Source organism: Strongylocentrotus purpuratus, unplaced genomic scaffold (genome assembly GCF_000002235.5).
Source record: "Strongylocentrotus purpuratus isolate Spur 01 unplaced genomic scaffold, Spur_5.0 spur5_scaffold_2, whole genome shotgun sequence".
Lineage (NCBI taxonomy): Eukaryota > Metazoa > Echinodermata > Echinoidea > Camarodonta > Strongylocentrotidae > Strongylocentrotus > Strongylocentrotus purpuratus.
Window position 1 is genome coordinate 4,382,345 of NW_022145605.1, and position 14,842 is coordinate 4,397,186.

At 35.8% G+C, this 14,842-nt stretch overlaps 1 long non-coding RNA gene across 3 annotated transcripts; it reads left to right on the forward strand.

The window, feature by feature from the left end:
* The first annotated feature begins 456 nt into the window (after positions 1–456).
* Positions 457–14,329, forward strand: LOC115926606. 3 transcript variants are annotated; one of them, XR_004065157.1, is made up of 5 exons: positions 463–1,313; positions 3,910–4,034; positions 8,875–8,912; positions 10,731–10,915; positions 12,439–14,329. It is a non-coding gene; the product is annotated as an uncharacterized LOC115926606 (long non-coding RNA). The 3 variants fall into 3 exon arrangements; XR_004065156.1 differs by lacking the exon at positions 12,439–14,329 and having other exon boundaries at positions 457–1,313; positions 10,731–12,231; XR_004065158.1 differs by lacking the exons at positions 463–1,313; positions 3,910–4,034; positions 12,439–14,329 and adding an exon at positions 4,962–4,996 and having other exon boundaries at positions 10,731–12,231.
* Positions 14,330–14,842: the final 513 nt, after the last annotated feature.

The window sequence follows — 14,842 nt, forward strand, 5'->3', positions numbered from 1 at the left end:
AATCTGTGAAATCAGTTGAAAATAACAAAAATTATAGTTCGTGAGTAACATTGTATTCTCCCACAGTCGAAGCAAGGAGTAATATCTTTAAAGAATCGGTTAACTATTATTTTGTCATGTATGTATATAAACACTGTAAAATCAGGCTCACAATCAGCCCGGCAAAATAGACCACTTTTCAGGGAGCCCATGTGCATTATTAAACAAACAACTAATGACATATAATTGACAAAACAAATGAAAATTATCGAGAAAACTATGAGACTTACCATTTGAACCCAGCCCCCCCCCCCCCCCCCCAGTGAACAAAAAATAGATAGAGCTGATTAAGTTAACAAAGACGTGAACAAGGTTGTCTATTCATCGGTTAATATCACAATGTAATGGATTGAAATGTCTAAAACTATACTCTTATACTTAAAAAGGTCACATTATTTTTTATTCAAGATAAATGTTTACAGTCATAATTGCGAAGAGAATATTTACTTGTCTTATAGTAGAAAATTTAGAACAAATTAGTAATGGGAGGCATCCATGCAACATAAAAAATAAATAAAACAGTAATATACCTACGTTCAACTCGTAATAAATTGCAAAGTGCTCGATTTTGTGGAACACACATCACATGAACTAAATTTGTTCATGCATTAACCACACAACAGAGCCGTAATCAAGATGAGGTTGGAAAAGTGAAGGCTTTATATTATAAAGCCTTGCAGCGAAAATTAATTCACAATTCTTAGGATTCGACAAGAATTCATTGCGCGTCATCCGCTTAGAAATCCATTTTAAATCTCCATAGAGACGTAAACATACTCAATTGTATTAAAATCAGTATTACAGTGGAATGATACTAAACTGTATAGCATTTGAGATATCATTTATACAAAATGATAAATAGTAAATAGCAAGGGACCCATTGTACTTCTCCTGCAAGTGACTGTAATCTAACAAACTATTACCGTTGACTGAAAAAATATGATATTCTCAGACGGAGTTAGATACACATGAAAAAAGCGTAAACTTGAATCATCAAAACCAACATGAACAAATTAGTTTCTTTAGAATAATAGAATGAGAGACCACATCGAACATAATCATCAACCTTATTTGAGGTCTATACTTTATTTATGTATTAATAATGTGTTGTTAATGTTTCTTCATCCCCTTCTCCAGATCATCATGCCACGAGTAATGCCAGCGGCATTGCGATGTTTGTGCAACACGCAGAAGGGGCACAGATGTAAAAGGAAGACAAGGCACCCAACAAGAATATGCCACCAACATCGGAGAAACTTCGCCGACGATGCCGCGTAAGTTTTAGAACATTTTTTATCTATCTTTTTTTAAAGTACAGTAGTGAAAGTTTTAATCAAAGGATTGGAAATGTTTATAAACATTTGAATAGACCAAGAGCATCATTAGGTTGGGAAAGGTGGACATAATTATACCCCCAATTGTTCTCAAAAGCGTTTTCGAGAGACATCTTCTTATTGTTTGTCCCATCCTTTTGTTTTAATCAGAACACTGATTTTCTTATTGTTTTTACTAAACACGCATAATTATAGATTTTGCAAGCATTGAAATGCCCTTTAAACATGAAAACAATTATCCCGTTCTGTTGAAGGTCCCGCCAAAATGTGAGACTCTGCTGACTTTCTTGAGCAGATCAGGTATCATATTTTTAAAGGAAGAAAACCGATGATAGGAGTGCAGCTCTACATTTGTTTTGTAATGGGAATACTACACTGTCGCTCATCTAGTTGGAATATTTTTTTTTTACCTCAATTTATGGAATTATTTTGACAATGATTCATTCCTAATAAATCTAGATAATAGTACACATTCTCAGATTTTATTGACTAATAATTTGCCAGTGTTTATTTTGCGTGAATGCTAAAGCATGTGTATGCTACTATGCTTATCAACTAGGGGACCTACGCCCTTAAGTCATAAATGACAGTAATGAGGATTAATGCCCCACAAAAGGCACTAATATGGCACATCGACACGGATTTGATCCTGGGGCCTCACAGTTACGATGCCATTGCTTTGCCACTGAACCACGACTGTACGCAGCGGGGGCTAGGGTAGGGGGCAGTTCCCACAAATAAAAAAACCCAAAGAAAAATGCAATCAATTTTCAATAATTCATTGAATTTTACCCCGGTCCCCAACATAAAAAAATTCTCTGTACGACCATGCATGCATTATGGCTCAAGACATGGGCACACAGAAGAATGCCGAGAGGATTCTATTCCTTGAACTCTTACTTTTATTTCTCATTATATTTCAAAGCATTTATCTTGTGTTAATCACACCCAGGCGCGTACACAGGGGGGGGGGGGTTAACCCCCCCCTTTGGTATTTTTATGTGTGTAAACCCCCCCCCCCATCACCCCCTAAACCCCCCCCCCCTTTGATTTTTTTTTAAATTATAAAAAAAAAATTATTCCCATGGCTGACCTAAAAAGGTGACCTTACCCCCCCCCCCCCCCCCCCAACGGAGCCAAATGTCAAATTTTCAAATTTCGAGGCCAAAAAAAAAAAAGTGTCCTCTTACCCCCCATCCCCCCCCCCCCCCCCCCCCCCCCCCCCCCCCCCCCCCCCCCCGCTTATGCAGCGGTCGGCTGAGTCGTTGCGATTTTTTGGGTACCAAAAAAAAAAAAATGTCCTCTTACCCCCCCCCCCCCCCCCCCCGCTTATTCAGCGGCTGGCTGAGTCGTTGCGAAATTTTCGGCCCGATTTATAAATGTTAAACCCCCCCCCCCCCCCCCCCTTGAAAAAATCCTGCGTACGCGCCTGATCACACCATTGTTTCGTGATGCGTTTACAATCCAACTGCACATGCAGTTTTCATATTCATCCTGATGGAATTTGCTTCATAGTTATCATAATGTAGGATAACATGAAGTTTTTCAAATTAAATCAATGACATCATTTGTTATCAGTTTAAAATATATTGATATGTTCATTAGTATTTAGCTTGTATATTCAAATGCTATTTTAATTCAAATCAACGGAAATTTATTACCTAACAAGGAATTCAATCTTGTAATATTTGCATATCCACACTTGAGATACCCAAAGTTTTATATTATAGAACTTTTGGTATCTCAAGTGCATGTGAGTCTATATGTTGAGCCAAGATTGTCTTTTTACTTTGCTTATAAAAAATTATGAGCTTCAGAAACAACTTTATGAGGCTATTCAAAAAATGTATAAAAAGTTAAGATTATATTTCACTTGATTTAAGAACAGATTACCATAAATACATGTAATACGATATTACAAATATATGCAACAGTATTTTTTGTTTAAAAAGTCCACATTTATTACAAGGATACCAACAAATTGTATTCATGCATTATGATTTATTCTGTGTTTTATTTTGTTATGATATTATGGATTTATATTCATGATTGTCATTGCATTTTGCTGTTACCAAACGAGGCATCATGGAAGACCACACTACAAATTCGTTGTGTAACCACTTTATTGCGTGGTTCAGTGTTAAGTTGTGTAAAAAAAAATACACTACTTTACATAACGAATTTGCAGTGTAAAGTTGTGTATTTTTGTATACACAACTTAAGACAACCCCTGGGTTACCACCCAATGTTGTGTAAAGTCGTTACATAACAAATTTGCAGTGTACCGTGTATAAGTAAAAATTAATTAGATAGATTATTTATTTTAGTCAATTACTAAATTATTCGTTATATATATTCAGCTCAACTTTTAAAGAAAAAACGTTTTGTTGTTCATTTTGATATGTTTACAATATAATTATGTCACTGAGTATATAAAGGCCTACATTGATCTCTTGCTAATTATGTTTTCTCTCAGAGCGACTTGATAAATGATGATGACATACGAATTATAATGTTTGATTTATTCTCTAAACAGAATGGAAGCTTTCATCGATCGCCGACCTCGTCGCTGTACTGCATTGACGCTGAAAGCCGCTCAATGCAAACGCAATGGCATATTCGTTTTCGGCTACGCATTGCATGATTACTGCATGCAACATTGTAAGTATAATCATTAATCTAAATGGTGGACATGTCATCGATTTCATTACAGTTGTGTTTATGGTGGGTTTTTTTTTTGGGGGGGGGGGGGAGTGCGGGATGAACGCAAATCAGTTTTCTTCAAATAACCTGGATGTTAACTCGGGGATTTATGACCAATTTTTGTTTCTTCTTCACCGTTTATCTTGTTTATCAACAACCTTTTATGTAAATAGATGTAACCAACTGCAAACGACCCCAAATTTTTCAATTTATAATAACAAAATTAGGCCTATATTATATAGCTACTATTCGTGTTTGCTTAATTTGCTCGAAGTGTATTTAACGGCAATGTTGATTGGAAAATATGTAGTCCGATCCCACCCCCTTGCCGAAAATTCTCCCAACAGCTAGCCGGGAGGCCGTTTATAAGACACTTTTAATATAATGGCATTATTTAATACAGAAGACACCAAACTAGAAAATATGCACTGGGTATTTTGAATATTATTCAATAACAACAAAAGTAGCGCACTGAATGCGGAGTGCACCAACACTTGGAAATGATCATGCATCATTGCATGTGTCCATCTTCTTTGATTTATTCCAATTTGAAAAAAAAATCTTGAATTATTACGTAACCTTTTACATTGTCAGAGGGTGTCAAAAGTCAATAGGCCAGTTTCGTAATGTAACCAAATTTAATGCATACGTCTTTGTGAAGTGCCTCAATACAAATTATTTCATACCATAATGTTTGTCCAACCTGGCAACAACTAATGTATGCAGTTCGGATTATTTGTATCGAAATATTATTATTCTTATCAGGTGAATAAAATAATTTGTATTGAGGCACTTTACAAAGACTTATGCATTAAATTTGGTTACATTACGAAAATGGCCTATTACAAGCTCTATTTTGTTTTGGGATATGAGCATGCGCATATTTGCAGGCCCAGCAAACTGTGTCTGCTGTGCTTGCGGTGAGTTATTGAATACTAGTGCTTGGAAGCTGAGATTATGATGATGTCTATTGTAATTTACTATGAATTTTGTTGTAATAGTATGTATTAAAATGATAATGTTAACAGTGATTGTCTCGATTGGTCTAAATATCACAGAGCGAATGAAATGATCTTCGTGCAATGACGATACTCTCTCTAAGTTAAGTTTAGATAAGCCCCATACGTTCAACTTTTTGTTAGGCTAGGCCTGTTCCCTAGTAAGTATTACTTTTTAGCTCATGATAATTTATGTAGGCCCCCTATAGCCTTTTTATAGGTCTAGATCTATTTTGGGCGTATGAAACTGGAAAGCAGAGACTATACTTAAATGACTACATCCTCGGCTATTAATGATAATTAAAAAAGATGTTGACTGTTCATGATTAGGAGCAAGCCACTCCAGCAAAGCGTAGACCGAATTTTCCGTCTCTTTCGTTCGTTAGCCTCTTATTGGGGTAGGGTCGGCTCTCTCTTTAGAGACGGAAGCCGTTTATACACATGTCCTTGCTAACGCCACGGCCAGTCCTGGTCGTAGCGTTTTGCCCCAAAATCCCCCAAAATGTCATTTTACCTCGAGCATGTTATATTGTAAATTAGGCCTAGGCTATAATAAATCAGTTCCACTTACCAACTTGACTGAAATAATCAGTTTAATAGTCCCTTTTTAGGAAATTATGGGTCAAAATCGAAATCTATTTTGAAAATCTTTTTCAACATGGATTCCGATTTTGACCCATAATTTCCTAAAAAGGGACTATTAAACTGATTATTTCAGTCAAGTTGGTAAGTGGAACTGATTTATTATAGCCTAGGCCTAATTTACAATATAACATGCTCGAGGTAAAATGACATTTTGGGGGATTTTGGGGGCAAAACGCTACGACCAGGACTGGCCGTGGCGTTAGCAAGGACATGTGTATAAACGGCTTCCGTCTCTAAAGAGAGAGCCGACCCTACCCCAATAAGAGGCTAACGAACGAAAGAGACGGAAAATTCGGTCTAAGCAAAGCGTAGAGAGTCGTAGACAGAAATAACCGTCTGATATGGGTCATTTCTTTAATAAAACTGACATTTGTTGACATTCCCCATATACAGACGGTAACCCAGAGATCTCGTACCGTGGGGGTAATCTGGCCAATCCAGCTGCCACCTAATTATGGTGATATGATTTTCACTATTTAGATTTAGATTTTCTGATTTATAAATCAGATATAAATTAAGTAGGTCTAGGGTCTATAGATCTATGTATTGTACTCCTATTTACACTAAGTAATAATAATTGACCTATCATACAAATGCGAAATTTTTGGACTTACTTATATGATTTTTCCAATTTTTTTCTCCGAACCGTGAAACGTACCGTTCATCCATTCAAATTAGTAATCTATGACATCACCCGGCCGATATATTTCCGGGTCGTACCTACCAAAACAAAGCGAATGGCCAATCAGAGCACTCGTTTCGTATTGGGTTTATGAATATTCATATATCACTAGGTTGACTAGTACGTAGCTATTGGACGTTCGAAAAGAAAAAAATAATATTCATTAATTAAAACCGTTAAAGATGGATGACAACGAATCATGTCGACTATGAGACTTTCTCGGATTAATCATTAAAGGTAATACAAAGTTTTGGGAATTTTTAAAAATTGGGTGGATAGTGATTCTTTACAATTTTGATGTATTTGGATGCCTATGTGGATGTATTATAAGCACTAGAAAATTTAGCCCCTAAAACACTTCTGCCTTCGAGAAAAATCAAATATAAAAATTTACTGATGCTCCCGGTAAATTGTGATAAATTTCAAATAGCGCCTACGGCCGTACAATGGTAGCTGCGACTATGAAAATCTCAGAATATGTAGTTGTGATATATAATTTTCAAATGGGAATAGCTAATCGGTCGATTTTGGTCAAGAAACATCGTTTTATAGTTTTATTAATATCTTGACCTTGAGAGGGAGCTACAGTATACAACATAAAGAGTTTATTATTTACAATTTTATTATTTTAGACTTGATTTCGACCGCGACAATGATCACTGTATATTGTAGGATTGCATATGCTTCTAATATGTTCATTTGAACCAAATTCATGACCCCATACCAAAACTTTGTATTACCTTTAATTTAGGATATAAATGAGCAAGCTATCGTAAGTCAAAGCCATATTTGTTTGTTATTTTTTATAGTTTTATTAGCCTATTGTAATATTGCAGCAAAAGTGCATTTATGAGGATGTAAAGAGTGAAAATCTTGTTGCATATCTCATTCATCGCGGTCCTGCCGAACCGAACCATTTGTTCCACTAGTACGGCATAGGCCGTACTTCAGTCTAAGAGAGTCGATGCTAATGTGTATTGACCTCTAGCACTGCATGCTTGCTGTGAGGCGGGTATTATTATACCTATACACAAATATACACACCACACATTATTGCATAGACTCTACACAGTCATGTCATCAATTGTCACTAAAGTACCAATTTTGAGTGAAATCAGTTGAGTTTTGTACAGTGGTGTTTAAAATGTTGAGAATCAAAAGCACAGCTTTTACTACACAGCCAGGATAGTAATGCACCTATGTGTGATTAATAGCTGTGTTGATTTTGTTTTGATCTGAAAATTCTGAACTCGATCAATGTAAAGTAGACCGAAAATTAAAGAGAGGAGCCGACCTTACCCAAATTAGAGGCTAACGAACAAAAAGAGACAAAAATTTATAGTCTAAATATAAGTGGACAGAAATGATTGTCTGGTATGGGGATCGATCCGGAAGTGTGTAATAAAACTGATCCCCATACATAAAGGGTAACCTTGCCGCACTTTTTGCCAGAATCCGGTGACAAGTTTGCTTTATGTTTTTCTAGACTTAAATGTAGCTTGATTTAGAAAAAAAATAATGATTGGAAAGAAAGTAGATCTTATTTTCAAATACTGTTCTATAAAATTACATCCAAAATATTTGTAAAACATCAAAATATAAGGACTTAATTTCACGTAACCTACAAGTACATTATGTAATTCTCTTGAAGCTACTGCGCACAATGATATCGGCAATCACACAGAAACTGCATTGCGTAACCTCCCCTCACTAACCAGTACAATCAAGACTTCAGTCTCTGTGTAGAGGCAGTCAGTGGAGCCTGACATAGTCTCTTTGGAACAATCATCAATATCAGAAACTAATTGAAGCTTACGGAAATAAAATGGGAAAATCCACCCTGATATTTTTGATGAGTAGAAATAAAATGAGAATTTATAAAGTGACAAGTGAAATTGACAATTTTGAGGAACAACTGATAAATATTTATTTAGAAAATTATAAATATTTACATTTACATTTTGCAAAATTTTATGAAAAATGTTGGTTTTATTTAATACCGTCCTTCCTTGCATGTGCATGATTTCTAGCGGTACAATGCTCTTTGATTTTTGTTATGGTATGGTACACAACATCATTGACTCGGAGAACAGTGGAAAAATAATTACAATAAACACCTTGAAACTTTATTTGTTATCTAATCAAATGCTAGCTACTTTGTATATGATCGGTCCATTTTATATTTACTTTCTGTTTAATGTCTTAATTAAATGTGTTTTTTTGTCAATTAAAATTTATCAAATTGAATTGAAGTTTTCCTTCGCATTATGATAATTATGTTATATTGCGATCTTACAAAATTTCAAAATTTCAAATGGGGGGGGGGGGGGCACCTGGGGCAACATACAATTTTGGGGTTCATGCCCAGATGCCTTAGCTACATATGCTACTGATTGCACACTAACTTTTCATAAATATGTTTGATATAGATTCAAATATCACATGTTACTTATATCTCTTTTTATTTATACAGATCTCATACAACAGGCTGCCATATGATCCGGTGGTCACGTGAGTAAATCTCTCCATCATGCTTAAACTAAAACAATCAGCTTGTCATTTTATTGTAAAAGGGATAATAGTCTGAAGATGATTGAATTTAATTTATTGATAGCTTCAGGAACATGAGAGAAGACTGAATTGGGGTAGAAGTGAAAAAAGATTTACGAGCTCTCTCATTCTTTTAATTCCAATTCCAATGTGGAACAATTTCTCTTAAAATAGCCCAATATTCTTGATTTTACAAGGCTTGATTAACAACTGTTAACTTGAAATCATTGTAATGCAGCTTTTAGACAGGGTCAGGGATTCTGTTAAAGATAAAGACCAGTATTGGAAATGCCCCAATTTCAAAAAATGAAATGGAAGCTCTTTATTACCAATCATGTGAAAGAATATGTTTTGAATAATACATGATAATAAAAAAATTGCCGGGAAACCGCCTACTAATTGATATATTTGGTAAATTAGTTTATCTATTGGACTGTGAGAGATAAACGCATGTGTCGTGCACGTGTGCGTAGTCCCATATACATCTTTCTGTGTACAGTGCTTGTAACTTTACGAAGACTGGGCCAAATTTCTTATCAGTTTGATGATTCCAGAACCTTGCAGTACACATATATGCTAGATGATCAACCTTTTCTGATCGATTCCACAACGTTTCTTTCACAATGCAATCGCATGACCATAACTAGTCTTTATCTTTAATGTAGATATTGAGAGAATGTGGGTGTTTTGGGGTCAAAACTTGTATAATATTCTATAAAAACTACATGTACATGTAATAGAAAGGTTGTGATTCATGAAATTACATTAAATAATCATATAATCTACCTACTGGTATAACTTTACTATGACTTTTTTCTGTTTATACAGTGCGTCCCAGAAAAAACGAAACCGAGAAGTATCAATGTTTTATCATAACTTAATCACAACCATAATTAATGAATGATACATATTTGGAAAGCTTAGAGTCTCCTCTTTCAGTTGATGCTACTCAGAAGATGCATATTTCACGCATGAGTGATTAAAAGCAATTTGAAGGAAGGAAGGAAACCAAAAAGACATTTGGCGGGCGGTATCTGAATTTCGAAGAAAAATTCACATTTCTAGAAAGTTGAGTTTCTGCCCTTTCATATGACACCTCAATCAGGAAAAATTAGCGAAAAATAACTAAGTTCTGTTTGTTTAAAGTAGCCCTTACATTTTCATAATTTTAACAAACGAATTCGTTTTCACTGGTTGCCTGCCGTAGCAAAAAGCAGATTTGACAAAAGACTTAACTCCGTTTTGTTGACAATCAGCCATGCATGAAGACTCTCGTCTACGGCTGATTGTCAACGAAACGGAGTTAAGTCTTTTGTTAATTTCGTTTATTGATACGGCAGGCAGCCAGTGAAAACGAATTCGTTTAATAAAATTATGAAAACAACTACTTTAAACAAACAGAACTTTGTCATTCCTGGCTCATTTTTCCTGATTGAGGTGTCATATGAAAGGGCAGAAACTCAACTTTCTAGAAATGTGATTTTTTCTTCGAAATTCAGATACTGCCCGCCAAATGTCTTTTTGGTTTCCTTCCTTCAAATTGCTTTTAATCACTCATGCGTGAAATATGCATCATCTGAGTAGCATCACATGAGAGAGGAGACCCTAAGCTTTCCAAATATGTATCATTCATTAATTATAGTTGTGATTAAGTTATGATAGAACATCGATACTTCTCGGTTTCGTTTTTTCTGGGACGCACTGTATAAACAGAAAATGTACAGTATGTCAAAAGTATTGAATTGAAATTTGATTCCAATTATGTCTTATCTTTCACAGCGTCTGAATCGTGAGCTTTTCCAGTCTTTCCTCTCGTCATCTCCAGTCTTCTTCTTCGCCACTACACCTTCATCTACACATCTTCGCCATCTACACAGACATCTACATATCCAGTCATCATAGTCGCCATCACCAACATCACCATCAACATAGAACTACTTCATCTCAGCATTCATCATTATTATGTAAGCTTACGTTTCATTCTATTTGATAATGTTGTTTATTCATGGTGTTTCCCACAGATTTTTTTAGTTCTTTTACACTATGACCTCTTGGCCGTAGCCTCCGGACCGTGCTCTAGCCTCCTTCATATTCACTGTTATGATTTTTTTGGTATAACTTGGCATGGGTCAAGTGTCTTCTTAGGGGCCAGTATTCCATATACATGCATATTTATATATATGCATCTCTGATACTACATGGTGCACGTTTATGTACAGTGTATCTCTTTTTTTATTGAAGAGAGAACTTTTTCATATTTAGCAAAGTGTGCATTAGGTTAAAAAAAAAATATTTTCCAATATCCTATAGTTCACTTTTTGCTTGTTATACTTCATTAATCATTATATACACTCACACATTTTTTTTCTCTTGCAATGTTAACTGTTCCCATCATTTGTTTAACAGTATATATTGTATGTATATATCATTATTTCACATCCTTTTTGTGATGACTGAATGAGTATTTATTGAAATGTTGTCTTTATAAAAAAAAAGTATATGTGCAAGACCTCATTTCAATAAACGTTGTGATGGAATACTGGCCCTATCTGTGGGAAACACCATGGATAGCCTTTCACTGATTTATTATTATTATACATTGTGGGATATTAACAGAAAATACAAAAAAATATCAAAATAAAAGAAATGTAAAAAAAATGGGAGCTTACAGTGATGGGATAAAGCATGGACATGTCTACTGCTGGGTTTTGTTTAACTTTTTTTTGTGTTACTTTAACTGACTCACACATTGTAATGGAAACTTAATTTTTATATCCCATGATTTGTTTAACTTTAATCATTAGAAACATATCGTTTTACACTTTTTTGGTGAAATGAATATGGGCAAAGTGACTATACTTTAATTTTTTTTCTAGAGAGCCTCATGCTTTAAATTCTTTTTCCCCTTTTGCATAATACATGTGGATTCACAAGTGCAGCCATTATTGGCTACCCAATGGGCCCTTTTCTTTTCTTTATAATGAATACATACATTCATACATACACCTGTACATACATACATATTGGTATTTATATAGTGCCTTTACAAGAACATGATTCTTATATTCCTCCCATAACTTTTCTTTTCTTTATAATGAATACATACATTCATACATACACCTGTACATACATACATATTGGTATTTCTATAGTGCCTTTACAAGAACATGATTCTTATATTCCTCCCATAACTTTTCTTTTCTTTATAATGAATACATACATTCATACATACACCTGTACATACATACATATTGGTATTTATATAGTGCCTTTACAAGAACATGATCCCATAACCTCTCCCTAACCACACTCTCCTGCTCCTCCCATACCAGACCCCCCTCCCCCTTCATCCCTTCCAATCGTATGGCACACCTCCTCGTTCCCTCTCTCACCCCTATCCTATCTAGAGACCAAGGGGTCACACATGTCTTTGCTGGTAGAAGGATTGCACAAACCCATCTCTTCCTCATGTTTCTGCTCCTCCAAGGTTGTCTCTTCCATGGTGTGATCCATGTGATGATGATGCAGAAAGAAGTCTGTGTTTGAAGTCACCAACTACTCTTCTGGGTCCTACCTGACACCTGAACTGTGATGATTCACGCAACAGGTTGGCACTGGGTAGATGATAAGCAGGTTCTTAGAGTCAACGGGAGGTAAGGAAGTCATACTTTTATGTAGCATTAATGCCTGCAAATGCAATGACATTTTCTCTATCAGTGGTACAAAAAAAAATTATTTGGGATTTATATATTACACATTGGACACGATTGGAAGAGAGTTAAAACAGGAGGGTTTAATGGGATCACATTTCCTCTATCAATTGAACAAAATTATAAGAAATATTTAGAATATATAGATTACACATTGGACACAGTTTAGCAGGATTAGTAAAACATGATGGGTAAGATAGGAGGGGGTTGAAGTTCTTACCTATTTTCCAGACTAGTTATAATGACAAAGGTCAGACCATTTCATTTCATGTCATGTCATTCCTACATTTCATTTCTACATTTCATTCCTACATTTCTTGATATAATTGTAATTCAACATTCTATATTCTAACAATGCAATTTGTATATAGGCAGAAACTAAACCTAAGAAAATAAGCAAAACGGGATAAAATGATAATAAAGTCCATGATCAAAATAAATATCCCAAACAAGGGCAGATTGATCCAAATTCCCTACTGGTTCCTCCATTCCACAGAGGATTTTTAATTGGTTTCAGAGTGTCTAAGTCACTATGTGGAAGGAATCCAAATCATAGAGGGCATTACATGTGTACCCTTGATTCAAAATGCAGAGAGTCATGGACAAAGTCATGGACAAAGTCATGTACAAATTCATGAGAAAGGCTCCTTCGTGTACTGGCCCTCCGTTTGACCTCCCATCCCGGAGCGGTGGGAACTGTAGCCCAGATTGGCATGAAAGCAATTGCTTTATGCAGTCTGGTTTGCACAAAGATGTAGCATTTTCATATTCAGCTATCCTCCAAGTTTTGCCACACCTCCTTTATAAGATGTAACATATACATGTAGAACATCTTAGAAGAGTTCACCATCATTTTTTTTACTCTTGATGAAAGAGGGATGATGAATTTGACTGTATTGATATACATGTATAAATCTTTATCAAGAATTATCATTATTATTGGTACCAGTTGTCATGGTAATCTTGGCTACCTCATCAGTTCAGGGCAATTCATGCTTGAGTATTTGATGCCAAGCGATGATGGAGTATATCAGAATCATATCAGAAGTATGGCTGTCATTTAGTTGCACCTTGTAAATCACGTCTGACGTCATGTCTGAACTTTCAGTTTACCCTGAGCTGGTATAATAATACTACAGCATTTGTTATGCGCCATCAATCTAGTAAACTATTCTAAGGCACAGAGGGAGACTATTACCCTGGCTTTAGCACGGCTGCCATTACAACGCTCTAGCATTTCAAGGAATTAATTCCTTCCAGGTACCCATTTACATCACATGGGCTGAGTGTGGCAAATGTAGATCAATGTCTTGCCAAAGGACATTGTTGTACATGATGTTTAGTGGTCATTGATACCAACAATCTGTAATGCATGTATGCTAGGAGACCAGTCTGAAACCACTGCCTTTTCTATTGCAATGATTTATGCCAACAGAAATGGCATTTAATAGATAGAACTCCCACTTTTTCTTCCTCTATCAAAAGCATCCACATTGCAATTTTTTTAATATTAATTTCAATTTGTTCATAATGCTTGACTGAAATATATATGTTATTCTGACAAAAGCTTCAAAATAGGATGGGTCATATATGCTTGATATGTTCCCCCAAGGAGGCGAGTTGGCTCAGTCGGTACAGTGTCTGCCTGTCGAACCAAAGATCTTGGGTTCAAATCCAACCCAGGCGGATGACTGAAGCCTGCATTGTGTGTTAACGTGCCCCTCCCATTGTTGCTGTGTTAAGTGGAAAACACTCTGTCCCTCAGATAGGACGTTAAATGGAGCCCCTGTGTAGAGGAGAATCACCACCTTTGCACGTTAAGAACCCACTGCACTATTCGTATAAGAGTAGGGGAAAACCCCGGTGTAGTGATCCACCTGCACACCCCAATCGGTTATACCAGGAGGAGAGATCCGAGGGTTACAGTGATTCAGTTCGCTTTTCGCCTCCCAGGCACAGGTGACGCAAAATACTTAATGATAATAATAATAATAAATGGGAGCTATTAGAAGCACAGTAATTCCTTCTTGTCATTTTTTAATCACATCAATGTGACTGACTCTCCTGCCACATCATTCCAACTTCATTGTGATGAATATTATGTATGATACGTACATCGACCGTCATTGTCATCTAGGTCAGCATTTTTACAGCTCCTACTGTTTTTGCAAAAACAAAACT